The following is a 16,362-nucleotide window of genomic DNA, read 5'->3' as shown; positions in this document are numbered from 1 at the left end:
TATATATTTAAGAAATACTTGAATATCAGCCCCCATAGCGAATATTACCATACCAGGTCCAGGTATGTATGCAGTAGACGTGTGGAATATAGCAGGAAAAGTTATGTTAGTTCTCCAGGAGGAAACTGGACTACTGCCTGCAACAGTACAGAATAAACCAGGTGTACTAGATGTGAAGGTCTGCACGCCGATAACAACAACAAAAAATATTGGAACATTTTACTGCGCCTCGCAGTCTATTAGCGATGAATATATCCTCGCTCCTTATCCTATAATTTTTACCGAAGTTTTCAACCCGTAAATGAAGTGGTTGCGGATCTATGGACCGCACACGAACACGCTAACGGACGCAATAACGCAATGTTTCCATGACGCCCATGGCTAGCTTTGGTAGTCGGCCGCGCGTGGCGCTAATTAAGAGGATGCTGTCACACCTCAGTGTTACCTCCTCCATCTCTGTGTGTCAGCGTGATGCAACGGGGAGGCTCCGCTGAGTGAACAGCCACCTTCTCTCTCTGTAAGAGAGAGAGGAAGGGGGTGGGGCGGGGGGGTCGTTTACATACACGGCAACATGCACTCTTTGTTTACATGGGGTTTTTCTTTTAGAAGTAGGCCAGACCCTTAGGCCTTGTCTACAGTCTTTTTTGCTGGCCTCCAAGCGCTGAATAATGATTGCTGGCCTCCCAGCCCTAAATAATGATTGCTGGCCTCCCAGCCCTAAATAATGATTACTGGCCTCCAAGCCCTGAATAATGATTACTGGCCTCCCAGCCCTAAATAATGATTACTGGCCTCCAAGCCCTAAATAATGATTGCTGGCCTCCCAGCCCTAAATAATGATTGCTGGCCTCCCAGCCCTAAATAATGATTACTGGCCTCCAAGCCCTAAATAATGATTGCTGGCCTCCCAGCCCTAAATAATGATTGCTGGCCTCCCAGCCCTAAATAATGATTGCTGGCCTCCCAGCCCTAAATAATGATTACTGGCCTCCAAGCCCTAAATAATGATTACTGGCCTCCAAGCCCTAAATAATGATTGCTGGCCTCCCAGCCCTAAATGATTGCTGGCCTCCCAGCCCTAAATAATGATTACTGGCCTCCAAGCCCTAAATAATGATTGCTGGCCTCCAAGCCCTAAATAATGATTGCTGGCCTCCAAGCCCTGAATGATTACTGGCCTCCAAGCCCTAAATAATGATTACTGGCCTCCAAGCCCTGAATAATGATTACTGGCCTCCCAGCCCTAAATAATGATTACTGGCCTCCAAGCCCTAAATAATGATTGCTGGCCTCCCAGCCCTAAATAATGATTACTGGCCTCCAAGCCCTAAATAATGATTACTGGCCTCCAAGCCCTAAATAATGATTGCTGGCCTCCAAGCCCTAAATAATGATTGCTGGCCTCCCAGCCCTAAATGATTGCTGGCCTCCAAGCCCTAAATAATGATTACTGGCCTCCAAGCCCTAAATAATGATTACTGGCCTCCAAGCCCTAAATAATGATTGCTGGCCTCCAAGCCCTAAATAATGATTGCTGGCCTCCCAGCCCTAAATAATGATTGCTGGCCTCCAAGCCCTAAATAATGATTACTGGCCTCCAAGCCCTAAATAATGATTACTGGCCTCCAAGCCCTAAATAATGATTGCTGGCCTCCCAGCCCTAAATAATGATTGCTGGCCTCCCAGCCCTAAATAATGATTACTGGCCTCCCAGCCCTAAATAATGATTACTGGCCTCCAAGCCCTGAATAATTACTGACCTCCAAGCCCTAAATAATGATTGCTGGCCTCCAAGCCCTAAATAATGATTGCTGGCCTCCAAGCCCTAAATAATGATTACTGGCCTCCAAGCCCTAAATAATGATTGCTGGCCTCCAAGCCCTGAATAATGATTGCTGGCCTCCAAGTCCTAAATAATGATTACTGGCCTCCAAGCCCTAAATAATGATTGCTGGCCCCCCAGCCCTAAATAATGATTGCTGGCCTCCAAGCCCTGAATAATGATTGCTGGCCTCCAAGCCCTAAATAATGATTACTGGCCTCCAAGCCCTGAATAATGATTGCTGGCCTCCAAGCCCTAAATAATGATTACTGGCCTCCAAGCCCTGAATAATGATTGCTGGCCTCCAAGCCCTGAATAATGATTGCTGGCCTCCAAGCCCTGAATAATGGTTACTGGCCTCCAAGCCCTGATTAATGATTACTGGCCTCCAAGCCCTAAATAATGATTACTGGCCTCCAAGCCCTGAATAATGATTGCTGGCCTCCAAGCCCTGAATAATGATTACTGGCCTCCAAGCCCTGAATAATGATTGCTGGCCTCCAAGCCCTGAATAATGATTACTGGCCTCCAAGCCCTGAATAATGATTACTGGCCTCCAAGCCCTGAATAATGATTACTGGCCTCCAAGCCCTAAATAATAATTGCTGGCCTCCAAGTTAATACTAATTCCTAGCCCACGAGCCACATATACTAACTTCTGTTCTCCACGCCCCTGAACACTGGGTTCCTGGTTTCCAAGCTCCGAATCACGATTCCTGGCCTTCAAGCCCTAAAGACTGACTCGTGACCTCTAGGGCATCAACATACCCATTCTTGAAACTATGTTAGGTGTTAAGTTTCACTTACCTAGCTACACAGCAGCTCCCAGGACAGCCTGGGATCGCTGCGGCTCCCTTTATTTTCCATTACTTTCCAATGCATTGATGGAGTCAACCCACACCAGACCACGTACGGGGGAGGACCCATGAATTGGCAACAAGAGAACACCTAGCTAGTTCCACCTCATTCTTATATTTAATCTATTTTTGTTTGTAGTTCTGATCATGTTAAGCCGAACAGTAATCACTACTCACCCGATATATACCTGAGAATCTTGTACGTCATGATTATATCTCCTTTGGATCCTCGATCCTCCAGTATCGTTAGTTCGTTCCTTTATCTTATCTCATTATTTCGTCTACCTGGAGGGGTGTTCCGGGAGTCAACGACTCCGCGGCCCAGTCCTACACCAGGTATCTTTCTTTCTTTGGAAAGGTATGGAATACATGCTGAGTTTGTATATTCCAGGGGTGGCTTCACGTGCGTGGTGCACACCGGGTCTGCCACTCCTGATGCGAACACGTTCGCAGTACACACATCGTGTACAGCTGCTCTTCAAGTTCCTCAAAGCTGGTTTTAGGTTAGGTTAAGCGCCCGCTGACTTACAGCTGGATTGTACACCACATTTAAAACAACTTAGGATCATTATCCAGTAGTGCTATGATTGATGTGTCGTCAGTGTCAATGGTGGTGCTACTAGGTCATTGTGGAATACACTTATCCACCTACTTCAGGTCACACTGTGCAAGACACTTATCAACCTACTTCAGGTCACACTGTAGAAGACACTTATCCACCTACTTCAGGTCACACTGTGCAAGACACTTATCCACCTACTTCAGGTCACACTGTGGAAGACACTTATCCACCTACTTCAGGTCACACTGTGCAAGACACTTATCCACCTACTTCAGGTCACACTGTGGAAGACACTTACCCACCTACTTCAGGTCACACTGTGGAAGACACTTACCCACCTACTTCAGGTCACACTGTGGAAGACACTTATCCACCTACTTCAGGTCACACTGTGCAAGACACTTATCCACCTACTTCAGGTCACACTGTGGAAGACACTTACCCACCTACTTCAGGTCACACTGTGGAAGACACTTACCCACCTACTTCAGGTCACACTGTGGAAGACACTTATCCACCTACTTCAGGTCACACTGTGCAAGACACTTATCCACCTACTTCAGGTCACACTGTGGAAGACACTTACCCACCTACTTCAGGTCACACTGTGGAAGACACTTACCCACCTACTTCAGGTCACACTGTGGAAGACACTTATCCACCTACTTCAGGTCACACTGTGCAAGACACTTATCCACCTACTTCAGGTCACACTGTGGAAGACACTTACCCACCTACTTCAGGTCACACTGTGGAAGACACCCACCTACTTCAGGTCACACTGTGGAAGACACTTATCCACCTACTTCAGGTCACACTGTGCAAGACACTTATCCACCTACTTCAGGTCACACTGTGGAAGACACTTATCCACCTACTTCAGGTCACACTGTGCAAGACACTTATCCACCTACTTCAGGTCACACTGTGGAAGACACTTATCCACCTACTTCAGGTCACACTGTGGAAGACACTTATCCACCTACTTCAGGTCACACTGTGCAAGACACTTATCCACCTACTTCAGGTCACACTGTGGAAGACACTTATCCACCTACTTCAGGTCACACTGTGCAAGACACTTATCCACCTACTTCAGGTCACACTGTGGAAGACACTTACCCACCTACTTCAGGTCACACTGTGGAAGACACCCACCTACTTCAGGTCACACTGTGGAAGACACTTATCCACCTACTTCAGGTCACACTGTGCAAGACACTTATCCACCTACTTCAGGTCACACTGTGGAAGACACTTATCCACCTACTTCAGGTCACACTGTGCAAGACACTTATCCACCTACTTCAGGTCACACTGTGGAAGACACTTATCCACCTACTTGATGAGAGTATTTCCCTGCCTGACGGCGGTGTTTATTCAATGAGCGGCGGGCAACACTTACCAAGCCAACAGACCCACCATTATGTATGAGGTATTTCATAACCATATGTTCACACACTGGCCTCTCCTCTGCTGCAACCCTTACATAACGCGCCAAGAACGTGTTCATTTTAACGTTGATCATTTCCGTCTAGACACCGCGCTGCCAGGCGTGTTGCGTTATCCTTTTTAGTTTCATTTTGTTTTTTTTTATGGGTTCATGTAACCTAACCGCTCACTCGACAGGTTCCACAGCTCAGTACCTGATGAGCCGGGCTGTGATGCATCCCCTGCACTACGTGGGGCCAGCATCTACAGCCTAGTTGATCAGGTCAGCAACACGGTCTGGTCTGGGACGAGCCCCCGGGGGTGATGACCCCCGGAAGCGGTGTAACCTAACCAAGGGGTAAAATAAAATTTTGTACTCAGGGTAGGTTCAGGAAATGACTCTGGAAATTAATCTCAGTGTTAAATACTTTATAGCACAACGAACATCTCTCTCCAAGCTAGTGTGACCAAAAGAAAAGGAAACTTTCACCATCATTCATTCAACAACTTTCTTGGCAGAATCAAGTAAGCAAAATTTAAATGCCCTTCTGAACCACAACATCACCAACAATTAGAATAAATAATAGCAACTGCATTTCTAAGAATATTTGCACACTGGCAGTTGGAGCTGGGGTCAAGATATCAGCCGCCTGGTGTGTGCCAATTGTAACTTCTTAACCACAGTATTTAAACTTGCACACAACTTCCTCCCCAATTATCTTCGTCTAAACTTTGTGTGGTTATGCGTTTATACTTTTAATTGAACCATTCAGCAGCAACCATCCATCACGAACCATGCACCATCCACCAGCCCCTGCATCAACTATCCATCACGAACCATGCACCATCCACCAGCCCCTGCATCAACCATCCATCACGAACCATGCACCATCCACCAGCCCCTGCATCAACCACCCATCACGAACCATGCACCATCCACCAGCCCCTGCATCAACTATCCATCACGAACCATGCACCATCCACCAGCCCCTGCATCAACTATCCATCACGAACCATGCACCATCCATCAGCCCCTGCATCAACCATCCATCAGCCCCTGCATCAACTATCCATCGTGAACCATGCACCATCCATCAGCCCCTGCATTAACCATCCATCACGAACCATGCACCATCCATCAGCCCCTGCATTAACCATCCATCACGAACCATGCACCATCCATCAGCCCCTGCATTAACCATCCATCACGAACCATGCACCATCCATCAGCCCCTGCATTAACCATCCATCACGAACCATGCACCATCCATCAGCCCCTGCATCAACCATCCATCACGAACCATGCACCATCCATCAGCCCCTACAGCAACCATCCATCAGCCCCTGCATCAACCATCCATCAGTCCCTGCACCTACCATCCAGCACCACCCATCCATCAACTTCCTAGGAGGAACTCCATGCTGTTTGGGCTTCCATTATGTAACACATGCCTCTATTAAGTCAACTAGACAAATTGCCCCTTAATCCCCTCCTCACATGTGATATACCTGTAACCTGCTTCCAGAGTTTTACTATCCTCACAGCCCTGTCTGGGGCCAGGCTTTAATGTTGACTGCCTAGTCAGCTAGACTGTTGCTGTTGGTGACCCGCTGGCCCACATATTCATCGCAGCCTGGGTCACCAAGCATTTGGACGAGATGGTGAATTATTTTTTCCTTAAAGGTTATTATTATTATGTTTATGCAGTGAGCCAAACCCGTGAGTGACAGATGGAAGCTGTCGCCAAAAGGAAAGTATAGTGAAGGTTAAACTTGCGACAGTCAAAGTTGGCATAAGAAGTCAGTTGCAGTTAGAAAGACATGAGTGTGTCTGCGTTGAAGATAGAACTTTCAGAGTCGAGAACAGGCAAAGTGAAGGCATCAAGGTACTGACAGAGTCCAAATGAATTCTACACACACTTTCATAAATGGTACTATCAACCAAGAAGAGCTTAACCGTCAAGAAGACATGACAAGCTTTAGAGAGAGGACCCGTGCGCCTCTCCGTGTGTGTACTCACCTAGTTGTACTCACCTAGTTGAGGTTGCAGGGGTCGAGTCCAAGCTCCTGGCCCCGCCTCTTCACTGGTCGCCACTAGGTCACTCCCTGAACCATGAGCTTTATCGTACCTCTGCTTAAAGCTATGTATGGATCCTGCCTCCACTACATCTCTTCCCAAACTATTCCACTTCCTGACTACTCTGTGGCTGAAGAAATACTTCCTAACATCCCTGTGATTCATCTGTGTCTTCAGCTTCCAACTGTGTCCCCTTGTTGCTGTGTCCAGTCTCTGGAACATCCTGTCTTTGTCCACCTTGTCAATTCCTCTCAGTATTTTGTATGTCGTTATCATGTCCCCCCTATCTCTCCTGTCCTCCAGTGTTGTCAGGTTGATTTCCCTTAACCTCTCCTCGTAGGACATACCTCTTAGCTCTGGGACTAGTCTTGTTGCAAACCTTTGCACTTTCTCTAGTTTCTTTATATGCTTGGCTAGGTGTTGGTTCCAAACTGGTGCCACATACTCCAATATGGGCCTAACGTACACGGTGTACAAGGTCCTGAACGACTCCTTATTAAGATGTCGGAATGCTGTTCTGAGGTTTGCCAGGCGCCCATATGCTGCAGCAGTTATTTGGTTGATGTGCGCTTCAGGAGATGTGCCTGGTGTTATACTCACCCCAAGATCTTTTTCCTTGAGTGAAGTTTGTAGTCTCTGGCCCCCTAGACTGTACTCCGTCTGCGGTCTTCTTTGCCCTTCCCCAATCTTCATGACTTTGCACTTGGTGGGATTGAACTCCAGGAGCCAATTGCTGGACCAGGTCTGCAGCCTGTCCAGATCCCTTTGTAGTTCTGCCTGGTCTTCGATCGAGTGAATTCTTCTCATTAACTTCACGTCATCTGCAAACAGGGACACCTCATAGTCTATTCCTTCCGTCATGTCGTTCACAAATACCAGAAACAGCACTGGTCCTAGGACTGACCCCTGTGGGACCCCGCTGGTCACAGGTGCCCACTCTGACACCTCACCACGTACCATGACTCGCTGCTGTCTTCCTGACAAGTATTCCCTGATCCATTGTAGTGCCTTCCCTGTTATCCCTGCTTGGTCCTCCAGTTTTTGCACTAATCTCTTGTGTGGAACTGTGTCAAACGCCTTCTTGCAGTCCAAGAATATGCAATCCACCCACCCCTCTCTCTCTCTCTCTTGTCTTACTGCTGTCACCATGTCATAGAACTCCAGTAGGTTTGTGACACAGGATTTCCCGTCCCTGAAACCATGTTGGCTGCTGTTGATGAGATCATTCCTTTCTAGGTGTTCCACCACTCTTCTCCTGATAATCTTCTCCATGACTTTGCATACTATACATGTCAGTGACACTGGTCTGTAGTTTAGTGCTTCATGTCTGTCTCCTTTTTTAAAGATTGGGACTACATTTGTTGTCTTCCATGCCTCAGGCAATCTCCCTGTTTCGATAGATGTATTGAATATTGTTGTTAGGGGTACACAAAGCGCCTCTGCTCCCTCTCTCAGGACCCATGGAGAGATGTTATCCGGCCCCATTGCGTGCGTGTGTGCGTGTGCATGTGTGTGTGTGTGTGTGTGTGTGTGTGTGTGTGTGTGTGTGTGTGTGTGTGTGTGTGTGTGTGTGTGTGTGTGTGTGTGTGTGTGTCTGTGTCTGTCTGTCTTGTGCTGCCAGTATACAGTCGCCTAAGAAGTTTCGTAAACGCGACACCGAGGGGAACAGTTGAGCAAGAACTCGTCTGTGGTTTGATCAATAAACGCTTGTTCTTTCACCAGGACCAACGACGCTAATCAATAAACGCTTCTTTCACCAGGATCAACGACGCTACCTTCCATCCCTGATGCTCCCAGAGAGAAGTAAATAGTCTTTAGAGGGGGCAAATCCTTGCAAGATATATATAGGTCCTAAACCGCGAAAAGTGCAGTCAGTAAGTTCATTGCCCTGAAGCACCAGAATGACCCAAGACCCATCAAAAGACGATGAGTTGATGCTTGATGAAGAGGTGACACAGCCAGCACTGAATGCGATTAGTCACAGTTCTGAAGCGCCTGTAACGCACTCTAAGTGTTAGACTTACTGAGAAGAGACAAAATATGGATGACAACTACAAGAAGTGCTTGTAACTCTGCCTTGAAAATACTAGCCATATCCGATAAGCATCCCTGCTTTACATTATCGGAAAACACTGCTGGGTATCCTACACCAGAAGATTTGAAGTTATTAGAGCACACAGCAGTAGCACGTTGGAGTAACTGAAAATGATGGCAATTAAAAATCTCCTAAAAGGCCGATGTAAGGACGAAACTAGGACTCGCAAGGTGCGAGAAGAAAGGTACGAAGAGGAGACTTCATCACTTATCAAAATAAATATGGGCTACTATATTATGGAGTGTAGTTTCCAAAACAATGTTACCTGCAATATAAGCGAGTACCAGAAGTGCACTTTCACCGTAGGAGACGTCAAGTTAAAGTTGTAGAGACTGTAAAGGAATGTAAAGACAGGAAAGCCAATAACCAGAAAGTTATTAATTCCTTGGAGATAAATGCATACAGGAGGAAACAGAGATCAGCACCTAGAGTTCTCGATTTTCCCTTTGCTCCTCCACCGCAGTTCCACGGGCAGGCTAAACTTTCAGACAAGCGGAAACGAGGAGTATATGGGTCACCGTGCATGACAAACACCGAGGGCAGTGCTAAGTTAAGCCTCCTTTATGTCACGGTCACCCCGAGAGAGCCAAAGCCCACTCAGCACGGCCACAACGAGAGGAGTCTCCTCGTCAAGCATGCACTAGCCATACCACCGGCAGGAAAACAAACTTCACTTGTAACTCTTCATCTTACGCAAGCCTGGTTACACCTTGCTGGTAAAACCTCTCCGCCAGGTTTAACATAATGATGATTCATTGCTTGTAAAACAGTGTAGCACAACGCTAAATACCTTGCTTATAAGCCCTCCCTTCCCTCTGAGTCTTACATAACGCTGATTAACATGCTTGTAAAACTTCGTCCTCGAATATTACACATCGTTGATTACCTTGCTTGTAAAACCTGCCTGGATCTTGCACAGCCTTGATTACCCTGCTTGTAAAACCTCCTTGTATTAATCTTGCCAGGCGCTTATTACCTAACATTCGCCCGATCCCTTCTCAACCGTAGCCATCCTAATGCCGTCCCTCTCTCCATGTTCCAAGTAGCCACTACCTGGCAATTCCTAGTATTATAATCATGAGGAAGCACCAAACGCACAGGAGTCATACAGAGCTAGGGGCATAGGATTTAATCAAACCCTGGGCATGGGATTTAATCAGAGCTTAAAGAATGGCATTTAATCAAAGCCTGAGATATGGGATTTAATCAAAGCCTGGACACGGGATTTAATCAGGTTTGATAAAAGGGAAGAGAGGTTGAGGGGTTCACTGAATCAAGAACTCTTCGATAAGTACAAATGTTTACTTCAGACGATAACGGAAAATACAGTTGTATAGCAAGCAAGCTTTTATTCTGGCCACGTTTTGCTCTATGAGTTTTATCAAGCCAGTGAGCACCGCAGCAACAGAGATCTCTGTCCACTGACTTGATAATGCTCTACATAGAGTGGAACGTCACAATAAAAGCTTTGCTCTGACATATGTACATACCTGGAGGGTGTTCCGGGGTCAACGCCCCCGCAGCCCGGTCCAAGACCAGGCCTCGAGGTGGATCAGGGCTTGATCAACCAGGATGTTACTGCTGGCCGCACGTAAACCGAAGTACGAACCACAGCTTGGCTGGTCTGGTGCTGATTTTAGACGACTGTCCAGCTTCCTCTTGAAGACAGCCAGGGGATTATTGGTAATCCCCCTTATGTATGCTGGGAGGTCGCTGAACAGTTTTGGGCCCCTGACATCTATTGTGTTGTCTCTTAGTGTACTCATGGCATCCCTGCTTTTCATCAGGAGAATGCTGCACCGCCTGCAGTCTTTTGCTTTCATAGGGAGTGATTTTCGTGTGCAGATTTGGGACTAGTTCCCTCTATGATTCTCCAAGAGTATATTAAGATGCATCTTTCTCATCTGCGTTCCAAGGAGTACAGGTCAATGAACTTCAACCGTTCCCAGTAATTTAGGCATTTTATTATACTTATACGTGCAGTGAAAGTTCTCTGTATATTCTGTATGCAGGTCTGCAATTTCGCCTGTCTTGAAAGGGGCCGTTAGTGTACTACAGTACTGTAGCCTAGAGAGAAACGATCTGAAAAGAATTATCAGTGGCTTGGCATCCCTATTTTTGAAGGTTCTTACTATCCATCCTACCAGTTTCCTAGCAGATGTAGTCGAGACATTGTTGTGGTCTTTGAAAGTGAGATTCTCTGACATTATCACTTCCACAGAGAGAAATGTCACAACAACCTTTGCTACTATGTTTCTTCTTCAGCTCTACAGTAGCATCGTAACACCACCCCGAAGCCACAGCTCCAAGTAGTCAATCTCCCAAAATTCCCCGGCTCCACGCCCTGCCAGTTCCTGGTACTGGATGCTTCCCTCTTCCTGCAAAACCTCCACCACTTAAAGCCTCCAATTCCTTCCAAAATGCAATTCTTTCTGCAACCTCGGTTAGCTTAGCTTACCGTATACTAAGCTGCGTACATTTACGTATACCAACAATAACGTAATAACAACAATGGCGGTTTACATTTGGCAGCACGAGACATATCCTAGAGGCTAAGGATGATGATGATGGCTCAACGAACGATAAAAAAAATTGAAGGATGGGCTGTTTCTAAAGTCTGTGGTGGGAGGAATTCAGCAGACAGCCTGTACAACTTTCTCTACTCATGAGAGAGAGAGAGAGAGAGAGAGAGAGAGAGAGAGAGAGAGAGAGAGAGAGAGAGAGAGAGAGAGAGAGAGAGAGAGAGAGAACAATATCTTCACTGTCACAGTGGTAATAGCGGAAGGACACGGCAAGCTGCCCGCCCCAAATATCCTGGTCCTGGAGCGCTGTCTCGCCGGCTTGGCTTTTCTAGTGCTCTGCCTAGCTTTCTTCAAATAGCTCTGCTTTCTGGCTTTCTTCAGTCAACCCTGCTTCCTGGTTTTCTTCAGTCAGTTATTTCTGCTTCCTGGCGTCCTTCAGTTAGTCAGCTTTGCTTCCTGTCTTCCTTCAGTCAGTTAGCGCTGTGTTGTGGCTTCCTTCAGGTCTGTGTCCACTACTCAACTGTCACAATTGTAGTTATCTCTCTATTGTCAAATTTCAGTGGCTGAAGCTAACACCAGTGAGCCAGTCACATGCACTGCCTATCCTGCCTGGAGTATACCTGGAGAGAGTTCCGGGGGTCAACGCCCCCGCGGCCCGGTCTGTGACCAGGCCTCATGGTGGATCAGGGCCTGATGCCTCTGTACAATTACTACACGCCAACGCCTAGTGGCCCATATTCATATACTGAAGCAGCATGTGGGGTGACCACTTGACCACACTGCTTGCACCACTGTGGCAATCCTATTGTGCTTCCTCAGAACTCCAGTAGATTCAGACTCCTCCCTGCCGCCATTTCCTCCTCCGCCCAGCTTCTCTACCCTTGTCCACTGCTTACAGTGAGTCCCTTTCTTTTACTCCTCTCACAAGTTTACTCCCTTCTGAATGTATCAACTCATCACGTGAATGTTTTACATACACGACGGCAAACATTAAGTTGTAAATGATCAAAGTGCAGTTCTAAAATTGCCGAGCCAACGCTCTCACCACTGTGTTATGTAACATTATACATAGTACATGAACTTCCAAACATCTTTCAAACTTGCCTTTCTGAATGTAAAGTGAAGGCGGTGTCATTTTGGTTCTCTCTGAGAGAGAGAGAGAGAGCGAGAGAGAGAGCGAGAGAGCGAGAGAGAGAGAGAGAGAGAGAGAGAGAGAGAGAGAGAGAGAGAGAGAGAGAGAGAGAGAGAGAGAGAAATCTCTATATAGCTCTGAGTCCTGCTGACTTAGGCACCTATACAAATGACGTATTACACCGTGTTGGGTTCCCACCCCTTATAAAACAAAGGCTCATCTCACACAAGGAGTCATCAGTACGTGTTATGCCGCACTAACCACATCCGCTGATAAAAGTGACTAGCCTTGGCAGCAACAAAGACAATAGCTCAGGTTCGTAGCAACTCCTCCGTGTCTCCACTCTGGTCACACGTCCTTATCAGACCAAACACTTGGAAGCCTTTGTTGGTAACTTGGCAGCCAGGCAGGATATACCGCCACTATCCAAGCCTCAAACTCGCATCAATATGCGAAACAACCACTGTGAAAAAAATCGTGAAATTCCAAGCGTTTCGTAATTTTTCACATTATCAAGAAACTGGAGAAATAATAGAAACAAAAGGCTTATAAAGCCAATTATTATTATTATAATAAAAAAGAAGCGCTAAGCCACAAGGGCTATATAAAGCCAAGATAACACATCCAACACCTCACGGGTGAGGTTTCGGATGTCGACCGTGAGGTGTTATCTTAGCCTCATAAGCCTTTTGCTTCTATTATTTCTATAGTTCCTTGATAATGTGAGAAATCATGAAAGCACTTGGAATTGCACTATTTTTTTTTTACAGTGCTTATTTTGGATATTGTGATATCACCTGTTTACTGTGATTTTACTGAATCGAATCAATATGCGGGACGGTACATGCTCTTAGTGTTGTTATTGTTTACCTTTTCCACACTCCACTTACCAACGTTCCTTCCAAAACCGGAAGGGCCAGGATTCAATTCTCAAGTCAGGCTGAGACATATAGGAAAGTTCATCTACAACTATCGCCCCTATTCACCTAACAGTAACTGTGGAGAAAATTTTCTCCAAGGGGCAACAAGGGGTCTCAGCCCCCCTCTCTACGTTCCTACACTGGCGGTACAGGGGTGGACTAAAGGGGTCATGACCCCTCCTCCTTTCCACTCACAACGAAGCTTCATCAAATAACTGTATCTTGGGATGTTATTACTACCTACTGGCCTATCTACCAGTCTAACATTTCTTCAGAAATACTCGCCTTTCTACCAACCTACCTATAAAAATTAAAGCACCCAGGGCGCTGGCTTCTTGATGTCAAACCATGGGTTTCAATCTTGTCCGTTCCCAAGTAGTTTACACTCATGTTATCACCATTTGGCGAGTCATATTATATGCGTGGGAGGATGGTAATTACGCAGTGCGCGTCAATGCGATATGAGGCACCTACGAGACGTTAACTTGCACTGCCGCGTGTAAGCAGCTCCCGAGCGCCCAAACCCACGTTCAAAGTACACCCAGGTGATGCAGTACTCAAGTCACTCCCTGTATCCACCTTGATGCTACTGATGATTATGATGATGGTAACGGCGATGATAATGAGACCAACAATGATAACGCACTTTTATACAGGAGTAAAGACTGCTAGATGGCCTTGGGAGAACACATGCAAGGTGAACTTCAAGTAAAGCTGATGATGCTGATCATGATGCTGATGGTGGTGCTGGTGGTGCTGATGGTGGTGGTAGTGGTGCTGCTGCTGCTGCTGGCGCTGGTGGTGGCTGTGCTGCTAGTGGTGCTGTTGGTGGTGGTGTTGGTGCTAAGAGCTGGTGCTGCTGCTGTTGGTGGGGCTGCTAGTTCTGCTGCTACAAGTGGTGGTGCTGTTGATGCTGCTGCCGCTGGTGGGGCTGCTAGTGCTGCTGCTGCTGCTGTTGGTGGTGGTGCTGTTGATGCTCCTGCTGTTGGTGGTAGGGCTGCTAGCGCTGCTGCTGCTACTAGTGGTGATGCTGTTCACGGTGCTGCTGCTGCTGGTGGGGCTGCTAGTGCTGCTGTTCCTGCTACTAGTGCTGGTGCTGTTGATGGTGCTGCTGCTGTTGGTGGGGCTGCTAGTGCTGCTACTAGTGGTGGTGCTGTTGCTGCCGCATTACAAATATACACATCAATCATTCGCATTCTGCACCGCTTCTGGATATTAATAAACGACATCGAGGGAGGGAAAGCTAATAAAGATAAAAGGAGTGTGAGAGGAAGGGAATATGAGAAACAATGAGGGAGAGAAATGGAAGAAGAGGGATCGAAGGGAAGGGGGAGGAAGGGAAGTAGAGAGGGGGAAAGGGAAGAAGGGGGAGGGAAGGACGAAGAGGGAGAAGAGAGGAAAAGGGTTAAGAAATGGGAGAGAGAAGGGGAAGAGAAAGGAATGGGAGTGTGGGGAAAAGTAGTAACAGCCGAGGGGAAACGTCAACGAATGCGTACCTTTACGAAACCTGTATTGAAGACTTTTCGGTCCTGGGACCTTGATCGATTCACTAGAAATATCTGAAGTGATGAAGGTCCAAGGAGCGAAACGTCAATAAAGGTGTCCTTAGTGTATGCATTCATTTCTATTTCCCTCAAGTGGTTGGGAGTCACTGACCTTACAGTTCATCGAAGTAACACTTGTCAGATATATGACTGAGTGTTATCCTCTATACTCACGTGTTTACCATTTACAGCTCCTGGAGGAATACATACAGCGAGAGGTGTATGTCTTCCAGTGAGAGAGATACAGTGTGGGAAGCTACACACCCGAACCACTCTCACCTACAGTGTGGGAAGCTACATACCCGACCCACTCTCACCTACAGTGTGGGAAGCTACATACCCGACCCACTCTCACCTACAGTGTGGGAAGCTACATACCCGACCCACTCTCACCTACAGTGTGGGAAGCTACATACCCGACCCACTCTCACCTACAGTGTGGGAAGCTACACACCCGAACCACTCTCACCTACAGTGTGGGAAGCTACATACCCGACCCACTCTCACCTACAGTGTGGGAAGCTACATACCCGACCCACTCTCACCTACAGTGTGGGAAGCTACATACCCGACCCACTCTCACCTACAGTGTGGGAAGCTACACACCCGACCCACTCTCACCTACAGTGTGGGAAGCTACATACCCGACCCACTCTCACCTACAGTGTGGGAAGCTACATACCCGAACCACTCTCACCTACAGTGTGGGAAGCTACATACCCGACCCACTCTCACCTACAGTGTGGGAAGCTACATACCCGACCCACTCTCACCTACAGTGTGGGAAGCTACATACCCGACCCACTCTCACCTACAGTGTGGGAAGCTACATACCCGACCCACTCTCACCTACAGTGTGGGAAGCTACATACCCGACCCACTCTCACCTACAGTGTGGGAAGCTACATACCCGAACCACTCTCACCTACAGTGTGGGAAGCTACATACCCGACCCACTCTCACCTACAGTGTGGGAAGCTACATACCCGACCCACTCTCACCTACAGTGTGGGAAGCTACATACCCGACCCACTCTCACCTACAGTGTGGGAAGCTACATACCCGACCCACTCTCACCTACAGTGTGGGAAGCTACACACCCGACCCACTCTCACCTACAGTGTGGGAAGCTACACACCCGACCCACTCTCACCTACAGTGTGGGAAGCTACACACCCGACCCACTCTCACCTACAGTGTGGGAAGCTACATACCCGACCCACTCTCACCTACAGTGTGGGCAGCTACATACCCGACCCACTCTCACCTACAGTGTGGGCAGCTACATACCCGACCCACTCTCGCCTGCCTTATGTCACTGTGCAATACAACTCGAGGAAATTCCTAAGACGGGATATGCCATTTATGAGGCTACGTTCGCTGTGTCTCATCTGTATATC

The 16,362-nt window shown here is 47.4% G+C and overlaps 1 protein-coding gene across 2 annotated transcripts in view; it reads right to left on the bottom strand.

The window, feature by feature from the left end:
• Positions 1–16,362, bottom strand: part of Dmtn (transmembrane and coiled-coil domain 2 protein Dmtn) — a 346,336-nt gene that overhangs the window by 302,575 nt on the left and 27,399 nt on the right. Inside the window, exon 1 of one of the 2 annotated variants that reach the window (XM_053786007.2) lies at positions 4,888–4,906. The exons of the other annotated variant lie outside the window; for it this stretch is intronic. The gene's annotated coding sequence lies outside the window, so the exon portion shown is untranslated. Of the gene's footprint in view, positions 1–4,887; positions 4,907–16,362 lie in introns of those variants that run through there. 2 annotated transcript variants of the gene reach the window in all.

Source organism: Cherax quadricarinatus, chromosome 50 (assembly GCF_038502225.1).
Source record: "Cherax quadricarinatus isolate ZL_2023a chromosome 50, ASM3850222v1, whole genome shotgun sequence".
Taxonomy (NCBI): Eukaryota; Metazoa; Arthropoda; class Malacostraca; order Decapoda; family Parastacidae; genus Cherax; species Cherax quadricarinatus.
This window is presented reverse-complemented; position numbering and strand designations above follow the sequence as displayed.